The sequence below is a fragment of the Symphodus melops genome (assembly GCF_947650265.1).
Source record: "Symphodus melops genome assembly, chromosome: 11".
NCBI classification, from domain to species: Eukaryota; Metazoa; Chordata; class Actinopteri; order Labriformes; family Labridae; genus Symphodus; species Symphodus melops.
In genome coordinates, this window is record NC_136701.1 from 1572903 (window position 1) to 1587199 (window position 14297).

Sequence of the window (14297 nt, forward strand, 5' to 3'; positions counted from 1 at the left end):
TCAGTCAGGATCAGGAAGTTGGTTCCCAGTGTTCGCGTGATCACGCTTCAGCGTCTTGCAGCTGAATTTACATTGAGTTGTTGTGTATTTACAGGCATGGAAACCAAAGCAGTGATTTTCAAAATAAAAGCCTAATGTGGAGAAACTGAGTTTTACAGTTTTTTGTGAACAAGTTACTCTTGAGGAACTTATAGTGGGTTGTATTCATGCCGAAACAAAGTCATAAAACACAAAAAAAAAGAAATCTGAATAATTAAAGAACAGCCGGTGAAGCAGTACACATTATTTGAGTGTGGAGGGATGTTTTTTGTCTTTTAGTCATTTTAGTGATGTAATAAAGATTGTTCTCTGAGAAGCTTGATTTTAAAAGACACCTAAAACCTCCCCGATGGCACAGAGGACAAAACAGCGATAAATGTAAGTGAAGGTACATCATGTTAAAGCCGAATGCAAATCTTTTTTTTCCTTCTAGTTCTCCCTCTCTCTCTCTCTCTCTCAGGCCTATAGCCTTCATGTAAATTTATCTTGTTTTCGATGTAAATAAGATGGCTGTCTGGTCGACCCAGCCCCCGAAAACAGACACACCAGAATGATGCGAGCAGCCTGCGAAGGTGAAGAGAGATTTATGTTGACTTAAATTTACCTTCATTGATTATTTACTTATAATTGAGCACACGTCTCTCGACCCTCTCCTTTAAATAAGACATCAAGAAACAGTTTGAGAGGCTTCAGATAGACACACTCTTTATCGTCATTATAAGAACAGTGAAACTGTGTTTGCAGTAATCCTGTACAGCTTACATGTATAAAAATACATTCATATTTCTGTACATTATCAGTGAATAAGTAAATAGTGTCTGGGTGTTTAAAAACTGTCACGTGGTCTTCGACAGGTGGAAACACAAGGGAGGAGGATCCATGTGCAGAAAACAAACCAAGTGGAGCAAAAACAAAGTGAATCCAAAGAAGCAGGAAACAAAATGACCGACGTACAAACGACAAGAGACCGAGGACACACAGAGACGAAACAGGCCGGGTTAATATGAGACAGGTGAGGACAATCAGGGACATCAAGACCAGAACACGGAGGACGAGTACAAAGTAAAACCTGACACTGAAACTAAAACAAGATATTACAAAATAAAACAGGAAACACTTAAAACAAGACTTAAGAAACATTAAAAACCAAACTAAGAACCTGAAAACACAAAGTTACAGACAACATAGAAGGATACAAGGAAACACCCCCCCCCACACACACACACACACACACACACACACACACACACACACACACACACACACACACACACACACACACACACACACACACACACACACACACACACACACACACACACACACACACACACACACACACACACACACACACACACACACACACACACACACACACACACACACACACACACACACGAGGGAAAGAATGAAAACTAAAACAAGATGAAAAACAGAAACAAGAACCGGTTTGACAGCAGGGACGGACACGTGCCGGAGGGAAGCAGAACGTTTGTTTATAAAGGACTCTGACGTTTATGAGTTCTTCTTTATTGGACATGAAAAGTAAATCTGATGATTGGAGACAGAAAGGGTTAAAAAAAAAGGTCTTTGATATTTTGCACACATACGCCGCGTACGCTCTGCAAAAGGTCCATAACTAACAAAACTAAACTTTGTAATAGAAAATAAAATCTCTTTTTTTTTCTTGTACAGATTTTTAATTTCTTCACGACTGTTTGATCAAATTTAACGAAACTTTATTTGTGTAAAACTTTATATTTAAGGCAACTCTCCCCGATGGTAAAAACATAAATACTATGAGAAATGCGTGTGACTAACAAAGCACCATATTGTGTTTGACAACTGCCAACTTCTCCTCCGCTGTCTTCCAGTTGTTTCGTGTTCTCTGAAGCCGTCTCACGCCACATGTTGAGGCGCCGCGTCCATCTGTTTATGCAGGTTGGCTCTGTTTGTTTTCTATTCCGATCATGCACGGCGGCGGGTTTCACACAAATCAAGTGCACCTTCAGATGTCGCTCCTCCACCACAGGGGGGCTGAGTGATGGAGGGAGGAGACGCTGCGCCTCCTCACGAGGGCTCGAAAATTGATGTGCCCTTTTGGTTCGAGTGAGGGTGACCTTAAAACAAAAAAAAAAAAAAAAAAAAAAAATCAGAAGCACTCAGCGAGCGGCAGAGTCACCGTCTCACCGCTGATCAATCTCCCTCTTGCACTGGGCAGCAGTCAAACGCACAGTGCTCATGTACTTACATTCTTGTTATGTGCGGGCAGGTTGAAAGAATGCCACACGGCCTCTGCAGTCAGACTGTGTGTGTGTGTGTGTGTGTGTGTGTGTGTGCTTTGTTGAATATTGAGCGAACGTCTTGTGCATAACTACATTATGTCAGATAGTGAGACAGCCGTGATGGAAAAAGAAAAGCTATTAGGTAGGAGAGGATGTATGAAGAAGCAGATGGTCCCAGAATTCAAATGTGGCAGGCCTCGACTACCCCTGACAAGCGACTGGAATCTGACACACTCACACATTCAGTGAGGAGGAATTTTTCGGGGGTTGGGGGGGTTGGGTGGGTGGGGGGGGGAGTCTCTCTGAAGCCGGAGGAAAGGATGCAATCAAAGCTTTTATCAGCAGCCGGCTCAGGAGTAATTATCACACTTTGTCTGGCTTTGCATTAACTTATTTGATAATTACTGTTGTCCCTGCAGATTTCTCATTAGGATGTTGACCTTGGGGAGGTGCAGGCACCGTTGACATCTTAACTACAGAGCGGAACATGCTTGCATAATGCACACGGAGGGACACTCTGATCGCATTGTCCGCTGAGGGGCCAACTGGAGCGGAAAAGGCAGTGAAAGTTCAGGAAGCGTGGATAAAAAACTGAATGTGATGAAGTGCTGCAAGGGCAAGACGTCTTCAGCGATCGTCCCCCCCCCCCCCCCCCCACACACACACACACACCTTGCCTTCCCTCACACACGCCCTCCCTGTAGCCCATTACCTCAACCTGCCTCTCCACCTCCCCCTGACCCTGTCATCCCGCCTCCCCCCCCTCCAACTCCCTCCCCGCCTATCTGCCGCCGCTCTCCAGCCCTCCACCTGTTCTCTCCCCTTGTCTTGCGCCTTCTCCTCCCGGCAGCTCGGCTCTCTGTTGATGTCAAGGCAGGCAGCACGGTGAGTAATTCTCCCAGTGATACCGGCTCCTGACCTTTCGTTGCACCGTAAAGAGAGAGGGATTTCTCTACCCTCCTCAGCGGCGTCACTCCTCATCTGCCGTGACGGCTCCTGATGCATTCTGGGGCTCTGGCCTGGCCCTGGACTGTGAGCAAAGGAGGAGGAGTGTGGGGGGTAGTGCGGGCGCTGTCAGAGCGCAGAGTGTCATGACTGACCCCCCCAGGTGCTCCGCAGGCTGACAGCAGACAGACCTGCTATTTGTTGCCTGAAACACCTCTGAGGAAGATGTCAGGTGGCATCACAGGCGCACATCACCTGCCCCCGAGGCCTCTCCGTGCACTCTGCCTTCACTTTTATGAACAAGCTCCATCCACGCACCCTCCAAGTGACATGCATCACATCCATACAGCTGCCACCAGCCCTTGAGCAATGTCCTTGTCGGGGTGTGATCGAAGACCTTTCTCTTGTTCAAACGACGCGTCGTCACTGTAAAGATGGAGTCTGTTTGAAAACGCTTCAATTTGATTTGTCGACCTTCACTGTCAAACTTTGGTTTTCACAGATTATGGATGAAACTCCAAGCAGGACAAACTAAGAGTCAGTTGGGGCGCCCTCAGGGGGGGTTTCCGACTGTCGTTGCAAAATTTGCACATTTTTGGGCGCTGATTTGGTTTAAACTTTGTCAGCCCTCAAGGGGCCCCCTTTGCTGGCCTGGGGCCCCAAGCATTTCCCTTCCTTGCCTTTTGACAAGCAGCGCCTCTGTAGCCATAATTGATAACGAGATGAGGCCATGAGATGAACAAAGACGACACATGAGGACGTCCAGCAAGGATTCTGTCTTAAAGCTTTGACTTTGGCAATGTTGCTCTTTCCGCATCGTCTTTGCTCAAGGCTTGTTTTATCATCTGCTGCTTAATGAGGTTGCAAACAACATTGTTCCAAATTAACTCAAATGAGCTGTGATAGCTGGCCAGAGTTGTTTTTTTGTTTTTTTATTTCTCCAAAGAAGCTAAAAGAGCTTGTAAAGAGACTGTTTGCTCCCATATGGAGAGCAACGCCGGCCGGTTTATTCTCTGATGGGCCCACTGCCCAACAGAACTGTAGTATTGCTTAATATGTAAATTATGTAATCTGCAACTCGACACGGGGAAGCGAGAGTAGAACATCAGTTCTGAGGTCACTCTTAAAGGGCTGACATGATGCTTAGCATTGTCGCCTCACAGGAAGAAGGTTCCTGGTCAAATCCGCGTTCTATGTGGAGCTAATGTTCTCCCTCTGCGTGTTAGCTCCAGGTACCCCGCTTTCCCCTCGTTAGGGTTAAACGGTAACTCTACAAATGCCCTGAAGTGTGAGATTATAGCTTATACGTCAGCCCCCCCCCCCCCCCCGCACGATGACCGCTAGGATTGGCTCAAGGCCCCTGCTAGCCAAAAGGGCGTAAGAGGTATCGATGCTAGGTATGCTAGGTACGATCTATGCAGAAGGCTAAATTCAACCAACTAAAAAACAAGGGATACACTGACAGGTTGTTGAACAATTCAGATGACTCAACATTAATCAGACATGAAAACATTAATCAGACATGAAATCACAGACAGAGAGAGCGTCGGCGTTAGCTAAACGGATACCTAGAAAATAGCTAGCTAGCACACGGCAGGCACTTAAAGCATGTCTTGGGATGATTAGTAGGTTTTGAACCCAGGTGCAGGACTCTAAACAGAGGAGCTAATGGCGTTTCTTGCAGTGAATGGGGATGAAGACGGGTGAGGATGGCTGACCACAGCAGAGGAGGGGGGGGGTGAGCGTGGCTGGGAATCCAGAGAGCAGGATGAGGCAGGGTGGCTGAGTCGTGATCCTGAAGCAGAGGACAAAAAAAATACAGGATGAGACTCAAAGATACAAAACAAGCACAAGAAAAGTCATTGACATCTCTTAAGGCCTGAGACGCACCTGAAACAACTATATATGCTGCTGAGATGATGAGCTGATGCAGAGGAGGTGTGCAGGTGATGGCATGAGCAACGATCAGGAGGGAGCCATGACACGTCGGAAACATCAGTAACATTTTATCAAACTGTTTTTTTTTTCTTTTTCTTTTTTCATATACTTTATTAATCCCGCGAGGGGAAATTCGGTTTTCACTCTGCATTTAATGGAGAGGTCTCAGAGTGAGGGGGCTGCCCACAGAGGGCACCCCAGAGCAGTTGTTGGGGTTCGGTGCCTTGCTCAAGGGCACCTCGGCAGTGCTCAGGAAGTGGACTGGCACCTCTCCAGCTACCAGACCAATTTCCGGACTTGGTCCGTGCCGGGACTTGAACCGGCGACCCTCCGGTTCCCAACCCAAGTCCCTACAGACTGAGCTACTGCCGCCCCCATGACTGTTGTCATGAACGGAGCGAGTAGATTTAGACGCATTCTGTGTTTTGTTAGCAGGATGTAAATATATTTTCTTTTAACTTTGGGCTACTTTTGGAGCCAGTGGAAACAACAGGAAGTGCAGCTTTAATCATGTCCGTCATCTTCTCACTACAACATGGCAGCTAACCAGGAGTATAAAAATGGATTTAATTTACACCGAGCCAGAAGATTTGAGTATTTGCTGACCAGAAAACAGGTTTATTTTGCTTTCGTGTTATAAGAGCACACATGGTGACAGTGTCCTTCCTGTGTCGCGGTGCGATCACACAGGCAGCACTAATGCTCTCCGCCTTAACACACTGGAATGCACATGTAGAGGTGGGAATCTCAAAATTAGAAGTGGGATCACACCGGCTGTATAACAAGCGTCAGTTCCTGTCTCCCTTTTTTTTTTTTTTTTTTTTAAGAGGGTGTTAGTTGTCGAACAAGCGTCTTGCTCAGGAGTCCTAATTTCCTCACAGTCCCATAGCGACAGCGCCTTTGTCAGCGACGGCGGCTTTGTAGATATTTACGTGCCTGGGGACAGATTTTTTTTCATATTATTATTATTATTCTAAACAATGGAGCTCACACAGGGACAGAAATGGGTCACATGTGGATTATCTTTTTTTGTGTTTGTTTGTTTTCTGACACCACTTTCATGGCGTGCTATATTTAGACGTTGTAAGGAAGCGTTTCATTACTGTGCCTTTGATAAAGTGGCGGCGGCAGTTTGTGCAGCGGGAACGTTCAACGGGTTCGCTTTGAGCCATGAAACGCAAACACACAGATGCTCGACTGTTCTGCAGCCGAGTTTTACAGTGAAGAGTGAACTCCTAAACGCGCTCGATGAAAGTAAAGACATCTGCACGCTGTCTGAGCCGATAAATAAGAAAAACATTTAAGACGTGCAAACTTTACATTCTGAGTGTAAAAACCATAATTTGTGTCAAACCTGCATTTCAAACATGTTCTCAAAATAAATATGAGGAAACATCAAGTTCTTACAATCAAGGCCAGTGAACGCATCAGCCTCATATACAGCCTTTTAGAAATCCTGACCAGACAAAAGGTGAGAATTAGCCTTTTAACTCTGCTATATTTACAGAAGTGTTTTTAATGCATTTTCCCCATAAAATAAAAAACAAAGTATCTTCACTCAAACATTTAAACTTGAAGGTGAAACCGTTTTTTTTTGTGTTTTAAAATGACTTTTACACACACGCTGAACACACACACGCGTGTGCACAAACAGGATCCCATCCACATGCATTCATGGAGAGACGTCGGAGTGAGGAAGCTGCAGATGGGCGTTTCGTTGCTTTGCTTTAAGGCACCTCGGCAGTGTTCAGGAAGTTCTCCTGCCACCTCTGCAGTTACCCAGAACGAATTCCAGACTTTGACCCGCACTGGGATTTGAACCGGCGACCATTCGGTTCCCAGTCCCGCAGACTGAGCTGCTGCCACTCACCCCCCCCCCCGAAAAAAAAAATCAAAAATTCAAAGAAAGATTTGGATGTCATGGAAAGTGTCAGAAAAACTACAAAAACCTCCTTTTGTCGATTTTGTGCAACTTCTTATTGATCTTATTGATTTTCTCATAAAATAAATAAATCAAACCAGCGAATGATTTACTCATCCAATCACAGAGCAGGATGAGCATGGTGACATCTTAGAGCTCACAAACACTCTGCATATGCTTTTCATTTTCATCAGAGAATTCCCCCTTACTGATAGATGGTCACCCTGTGACCACGACCCACATCTCATCCTCCAATGAAAACAGAGCGCGGCAGCACTGATGCTTTGTCATCCTGCAGTCGTTAACTCCGTTTATAGCCCTCGCAGTCACACGGTGTGGGTAATTAGCCCGGCTGTCACCACACCGCTGGGAATGAAAGGGCACCTCGTGACCTCTGGGTCAGCGAGGAGCAGAGGTCACCTCGGGGCCGACGGTGAGAGCGGTGAGCACACATCATTGGACGGGTCCGCGGAGCCTCATTATATCTCTCAGTGTATCTGAGGGAGTGACGACCTGCAGTGACACAGTGGATTATGTAAAAGAGGAGTAAACAGGAGGTCTGGCTGGCCTCTCCTCTGTGCAGCATTACTGTAAGGTTGAAGGGTGAATGTGGCCCCGGGGGGGGGGGGGTTACCACGGTGACGGCCTTACAGAGACTGACATTTAAGACAGAAATGACATCGAGTTGTGGCAACCGCTGCGCCCCGTGGCCGAGCGAGCGACCGAGCGAGCGACCGACCACATGGAGACAAAGTCAGCTTCGCCCCAAAATGCTGCAGATCCCCCACTCTCTGTGACCACACACACACACACACACACACACACACACACACACACACACACACACACACACACACACACACACACACACACACACACACACACACACACACACACACACACACACACACACACACACACACACACACACACACACACACACACACACACACACACACACACACACACACACACACACACACACTTATATCTCTTACACATGCCAACTGCGTCTCATGTCAAGTAACAGTTAACAGGATCTGCCACCTTCCACATGTGGATGTACTATTCTCGCCGTAGGCTGGATTTAGCTGCATGAGATTTTTTACAAAACACACAATAAACGCTTTTCTATTTTTAGACTCTTTCTGCTTTATCCTTTTTTTCTTTTCTTTTTTTTTTTACATTGGAGACATTACAGCTACATTTAAAATCCTCGGCTCTAACATCATTTTAAAAAACAGGAGGGGGGGGGGGGGGGGGGGGGGGGGGGCAATGATTATCCCTTCTTTGTTTGTTTGGAAACCACTCCTGATTGGCTGAACGTCTTCAAAATGTGACCAAACTTTCCCAACACAACCGAGATGGTAAAAACTGGAGAACACGTTTTTTTTTTTAAATTAAATTAATTTAGGAGACATATGGTTCTGACTTTGCCTCCTAAAAGAATCCTTCCTGCACTTTCCCAAACACCTCTCAGAGAGTCTTTATTTCTGCCAACATGAAAAAAACTCCTCCTGTTGGTGCTTCATCTTTAACTCAGCGAATCAAACAGATCTTAACGATTCTGCGTTCTGATTGGTCGGTGAATGTGGACGTGGCGTAATTCAGGGAATTATTTTGATCCTTTAAAAAAAAAAAAAAAAGTTCTATCGGACACAAATTTCTTTGAGAGTTATTCACTTATATTTATGGTTAAAGTTCTGATTCAACGTCTTTCAGTCTAAACATCCTGAAACCTCCTCCTCCTCCTCCTCCTCCTCCTCCTCCGTCTGGTCTTCACCACCCAAAGATGAATCCAAAAGGAGAAAGTGTGTCGATCAAATAAAATCAGAATCTGAAACAATAACGCTCATGCTGACCACTAAGATGAGACTTGTAAGCCTGCAGTCAAACACTTACAGATGTACAAGAGTTCAACATTCATACTAATAAAATACAGAGGAAATGAACAAACAATGTAAATGCAAGCACAGATCTTAAAGATCCAGACCGGGTGCAGGACTCTGCATGCGGTGCAGAGCTAAATGAACCTGTTGTCATGTTTAAATCCCTTCATGCTGCAGTGACGAGGCCGTGTGTGAATCTCAGGAGCAGAAAACACAGACGAAGGAGGAAACAAGAGGTCAGACGAGTCAAGAACAGACGGTCTTTGAGAGGTGTGTTTCTGTAGCAGAGTCATCCCGTGCACGCTCAGAAAAACCTCAAGTCTTAGAACTCCCATTATCTTATTCATACATGGCACAGTGACCTTTGACCTTACATTCAAATGGTCGATTTCAGGAGAACTCACAGGAGAGAGAGAGAGGGAGAGAGATGATTTTCTCCCCACTTTGCCGAGAGCTTATCTCGGAGCGAAGCTGTATTTTATAAGAGATCTGTTTTTTTTGTGTCCTACATAAGTCATCAGAACTACAACTCCCAAGGAGAGCGGGGATCAGATAGGGAGGTCCAGCATCAAGGACAGGGAAGCCATTTAAAGGTGACATTTCAGCCAACGCAGCAGATGCAGACAATCTATCTCCCCCCCCCCCCCCCCCCTCCTCCGGCTCAATCTCCTGCCCTCGTTTTTACATCCCTATCTCTCTCTCTCTCTCTCTCTGCCTTTCCCGCTCGCCCCTCGTTCTCTTTTGGCTTTCTTTCTCCTCTCTCTCTCTCTCCCTCCCCCTGCTCCTGCTCCATGCTGACAAGGCAGCAGGGAGGAAGCGCTGTGTAATAAAAGAAAGCACTGAGGCTAAGTTGAGCAGGGTTAACGTAACCGTACTTTTACATGACCAAAAATGGAAACCCCTCTGTGACCCATTTCGCCGGGTGGTTATATCAAAAAGGCCTCGCCACCTCAAAAACTGGACGGTGCATCGACATAAAAGGTGAAAATGGTAATTTTAGCGTTAGCTTCTGTTGCTTCAGACTCTCCGGTTCGACGGGGAAAAGGTCCTGCTGTGAATAATTCTGTTCAGGCGCAGGTTGATGCGTCTTCTGACAGTCCTGTTGGTCCTGTTGTGGAGATTTTCATACGTGCATCTTTCTCTCTGGCTCTCCTCCCCTGTGACGTGCTGACGAGGCAGCAGGGAGGAAGCAGAGTAATAAAAAGAAGCGCTAATGAAAGGTTGAGCGGGGTCAACGTCCTCGCATACCTTCACTGGACGGGGGGGCCGGGGTGGGGCGGCGGGGGCGGGGGAGAGAGAGAGAGAGAGAGAGGTCATTTATTCCAGAGGGACGAACTGTTTCACTTTCTGACTGAAGGAGTGTCCAGAGGTCAGAAGGTGGCAGGAAAGGACACCAGGTTGTGACCTCTGGACTGAATTTTCTGCGTCCTGGGGTCAGAGGTCAGCACGGGAATGCAGGGTGACCTGGAGGTTGGGAAGCGAGGTCAAAGGTGTTTGTCTCCTTCCCCCGACTGGACGGACACGTCGGAGTGAGTGTGAAGAGTCCTCTGTGTTGTTCCTGAGGCCGGAGGTCACACTGTACCTCCTGAAGGATTTCATATTATAATCACACACAGAGGAGAGACTGATGGATCATATTATAGTCACACTGTCACAAGAAGAATTACAGCCTTTAATTACACTGTTGCTGCATTGGAGGAAATTTATGTCACTAATATAAGATCCCATGACAGAGCTGCACACGGTGACTTTTTACATATTTAATAATTCAAACATGCACGTGTAGGATATTTAAAATAAAGGACGATAAAGCTGAAAAATGTTTCCTTTCTTCTCGTGACGATCACAAAGAACTGCTGCTGTATTAACAGGCTTGAGCAGATGAGGTGCGACACTGCCATCTACAGGAGGGATATGAAACTGCAGCCGACTTCGGTCCCCACAGCAGCTTGAGATTTAGAAAAGGGAATTAATCTGAAGAGAAAATAATGTATATAAAATAATAATAATAAATAAAAAGATAAACGTTTTACAAATCAAACCAAAAAGGACGTTTTTATTTATTTTATTTCGTTTTTATTTATCTTCATGTTTTTGTTCATAAATTAAAAAATAGTCGCTTTCTTTTTTATTTTGTGATTTTGCCTTTTATTTCCACTTTAAAGTTATTGTTCTTTTACAGATTTCACCTCATATGACTCCATATAGTTTGAAAAATGAAAATATTTCTGACAAAAGTTGAAGTCTGGAGGTTTGAAGTTTGTGTAAATGTATAAAACGCAGGATGAATTACACGACGCAGTAAAGGACGTAATGTAGCCGTCTGTTCATTGTGTCTTATTTATTGATTTGTAAAATAAGGCCTGCTGTGTGTTTGAACTCCTAACCAGTAGAGGGCAGCACACAGGCAGGCGAGCCCAAAGTAGAGTCTGCCTGAAAGGCAAAATCATTATTAGAATTATTATTTTCGATCCTTTGCTATAAAAAATAACCTTTGCTTCATTTTAGGACTGATTATGTTTTTGCTATCCTTCATGCCCCCCCCCCCCCCCCCCCCCCACACACACACTTCCTTGAATGAGGAAGTTGATGATTGCAGCTAAAATGAGGGAACCTCAAAAACTGAGTTGGTGGTTTTTGTGATTTTTAATGAAAAGCTGTGAAGTCAAAAGAAAAACGTTCCCTGATCAAGTAAATCAAAGAAACCCTAACCCTTAAATATCACAAATACAATGAATTAATAGAAAACAAACTTCTGTTTGTGTCAAAAGTTCGACGAAGATGCAAAATGAAATTAAAGTCCAGAACACGACGCAGAAACCACAGCGCATCGTCATCATCCATGTTTTTATAACTGATGATAAGATCTAAGGAGAGTGATTGATCTGATCTCTGATAGCACAGGTTGACCTTTGGCTCGTACTTGAACCTGACTTATGTCACTGAAGTCCAACAGATCCATAAACAGCTCTTAACTCGCTGTGATGTCACAAGTTCAGCTCTGCAGAAGCAGCTCAGAGACGTGTAGAGCAGCCGTTCAGTCCCTCTGATTGGACAGATGTTGTGCAGCAGCAGCAGCCACAACATATTAAACATGCAGCCAGAACATGTTTAATAAGCTGCAGCATTATTAGCTACTTAAAGGATTGTGGGTGAAAGCGCCTGAGCTGCCAGCGGCGTGCACAAAACGAGGCGCTCGCTAAGGTTACACCTTTGGAGGCCCGGGTACACGACCCGCGTCAGGTCTCAGTGGACTGAAGAGCAGACCTGAACTTCTGCATGTGTGGATGTTTGTGAGTGAGCTTCATGAATTAACCCCTCGCTCAAGTTTCAGTGTTTTAATACAGAAGGATGATTTTACATGCAGCTTAATAAAACAGACGTGTTGCACCATCGCACATCGTCTGTTTCTCTGCAGAGAACGTGACTGTCAGTATCGACCCAGAGAAGCTCCAATCACACAAACAGCACTCTGTTCCAAGTTCTCCTCGTCGACTGACGAAACGTTTCTGCACAATTTGTGAGAAAATCCATTTGAATGTTTGGAAATAAAAAGAAAGCTCATTGCATTCAGATGGTGTGACGTTCAAGTACCAAGCAGGAGAAAACGAGCTTTGACTTACCTTTGAGAGAATCGTTACGTCCCTACTGCTTACTGGATGAATTTCCCTCGTGATCAATAAACTTTCTATCTATAAGTTCTTATAGTTCTTAGTTTATAAGAAATCCCCACCCATGAAGGAGTTTTGTAAAAGCTGCGTTTTTATTAACCAAAAACAGAAAGGCCAAAACAATTAGACCTGAAATCTTCTCTAAATGATCCGTAAACCAGAGTTATGAGGATGAAAAGAGCTGAAGAAATAATGCACTCATGTCTGTTTAATGTGATTTTAAGATCAAATAAAGCCGTTGACGTCACAGAGATGTAAACGTTGGAGTGAAATATAAGTAACATGTGTGTTCGTTATCAGCACTGGAGCGCTGCTCTCATTCTCTGACCTGAATCTGCAGCTGAGCTGTGATCACAACAACGTGAAACGTCTTCTTCTTCTTCTTCAGGAGGAGGAGGAGGAGGAGGAGGAGGAGGAGGAGGAGGAGGAGGAGGAGGAGGAGGAGGAGGAGGACACAGCTGTACGGGAAAGAAACGGAGGAGGAGGGCATGAGATGAACATTCAGCATGACATCAATAATAGGTGGTATAATAAGATTTTCAGGAGCTTCTTTAGTGCAACCAGAAGCTTGAGACGCTGATATTTATCATTTGAATGGATGAGAAGAAAAAACCAGTAATGAGAGGTTTGTATTGAGAGATTTATCAGAATGAAACATAAATATGTGATACATATTTTATGCTAACTATGTTTGCGTCCTGAACTCCATCTATCATAAATCAAATCATTATAGTAACATTGAGAGACCTTTAGCTAATGTTACAAACACAACAAAAGCTTTTGAGGCTCTGCAGGCTACCTCATGATGCTAAGCTAATTAAAGGTGTGGCAGCAGATGTCCTCTATTGGTTTGTCCAAATCTGTTTCCATATTTTCTGTCATGACTGATCTTTGCATGCTTGGACTTTTGATGTAATAATATATATATTTTTCAGTTCTTGCTCCTCGTGTTTCACGTCTTGTTTTACTTCCTGCTTTTCTTGTGTGTGTTCCCCTCGCTCATTGTGAGAACCTGCGTCTCGTGTGTGTGTGTGTGTGTGTGTGTGTGCGTGTGTGTGTGGTCCCCCCCCTCCTGTGTCAGTTTCATGTCTAACCATTTTACGTCTCCAGTGTAAATATCGTCTTGTGACTCCTCGTTCTTTTTCCTGTCATGGATGATTTGAGGGAACATTTTGTTAGATATATATATATATATATAATTCCTGATTCTGGACTTCATTCGTTTTGTCTGCTCTTGTGTCCAACACCACAGATATTGTGAACCCTTCCACTGTAGCAGTTTGTTTAGAGGTTTAAGGTCCCACCTTCAGATCCGGATCTGAAGGTGGGACCTTCAGATCCAGATCTGTAAGTTTGGCAGCGTTAACATTTCCAATATGCTTCCAAAACAGGCTCAGGCTTCGTCCACAATGTCTATGGTCCAGACAAAAGTATTTAATATTAAAGAATCCACCCATAATAACTGAGCCAACTCAATGAACCTGGGATCAATGAGCCTCTACTATACAGAAACGGCTGAATCAACACGACATTACACTTTCAAATGACGTGCCATACATACGCCAAATTGCATTATTGCGTGCATGTGATACGACTTGCAACTCATCCC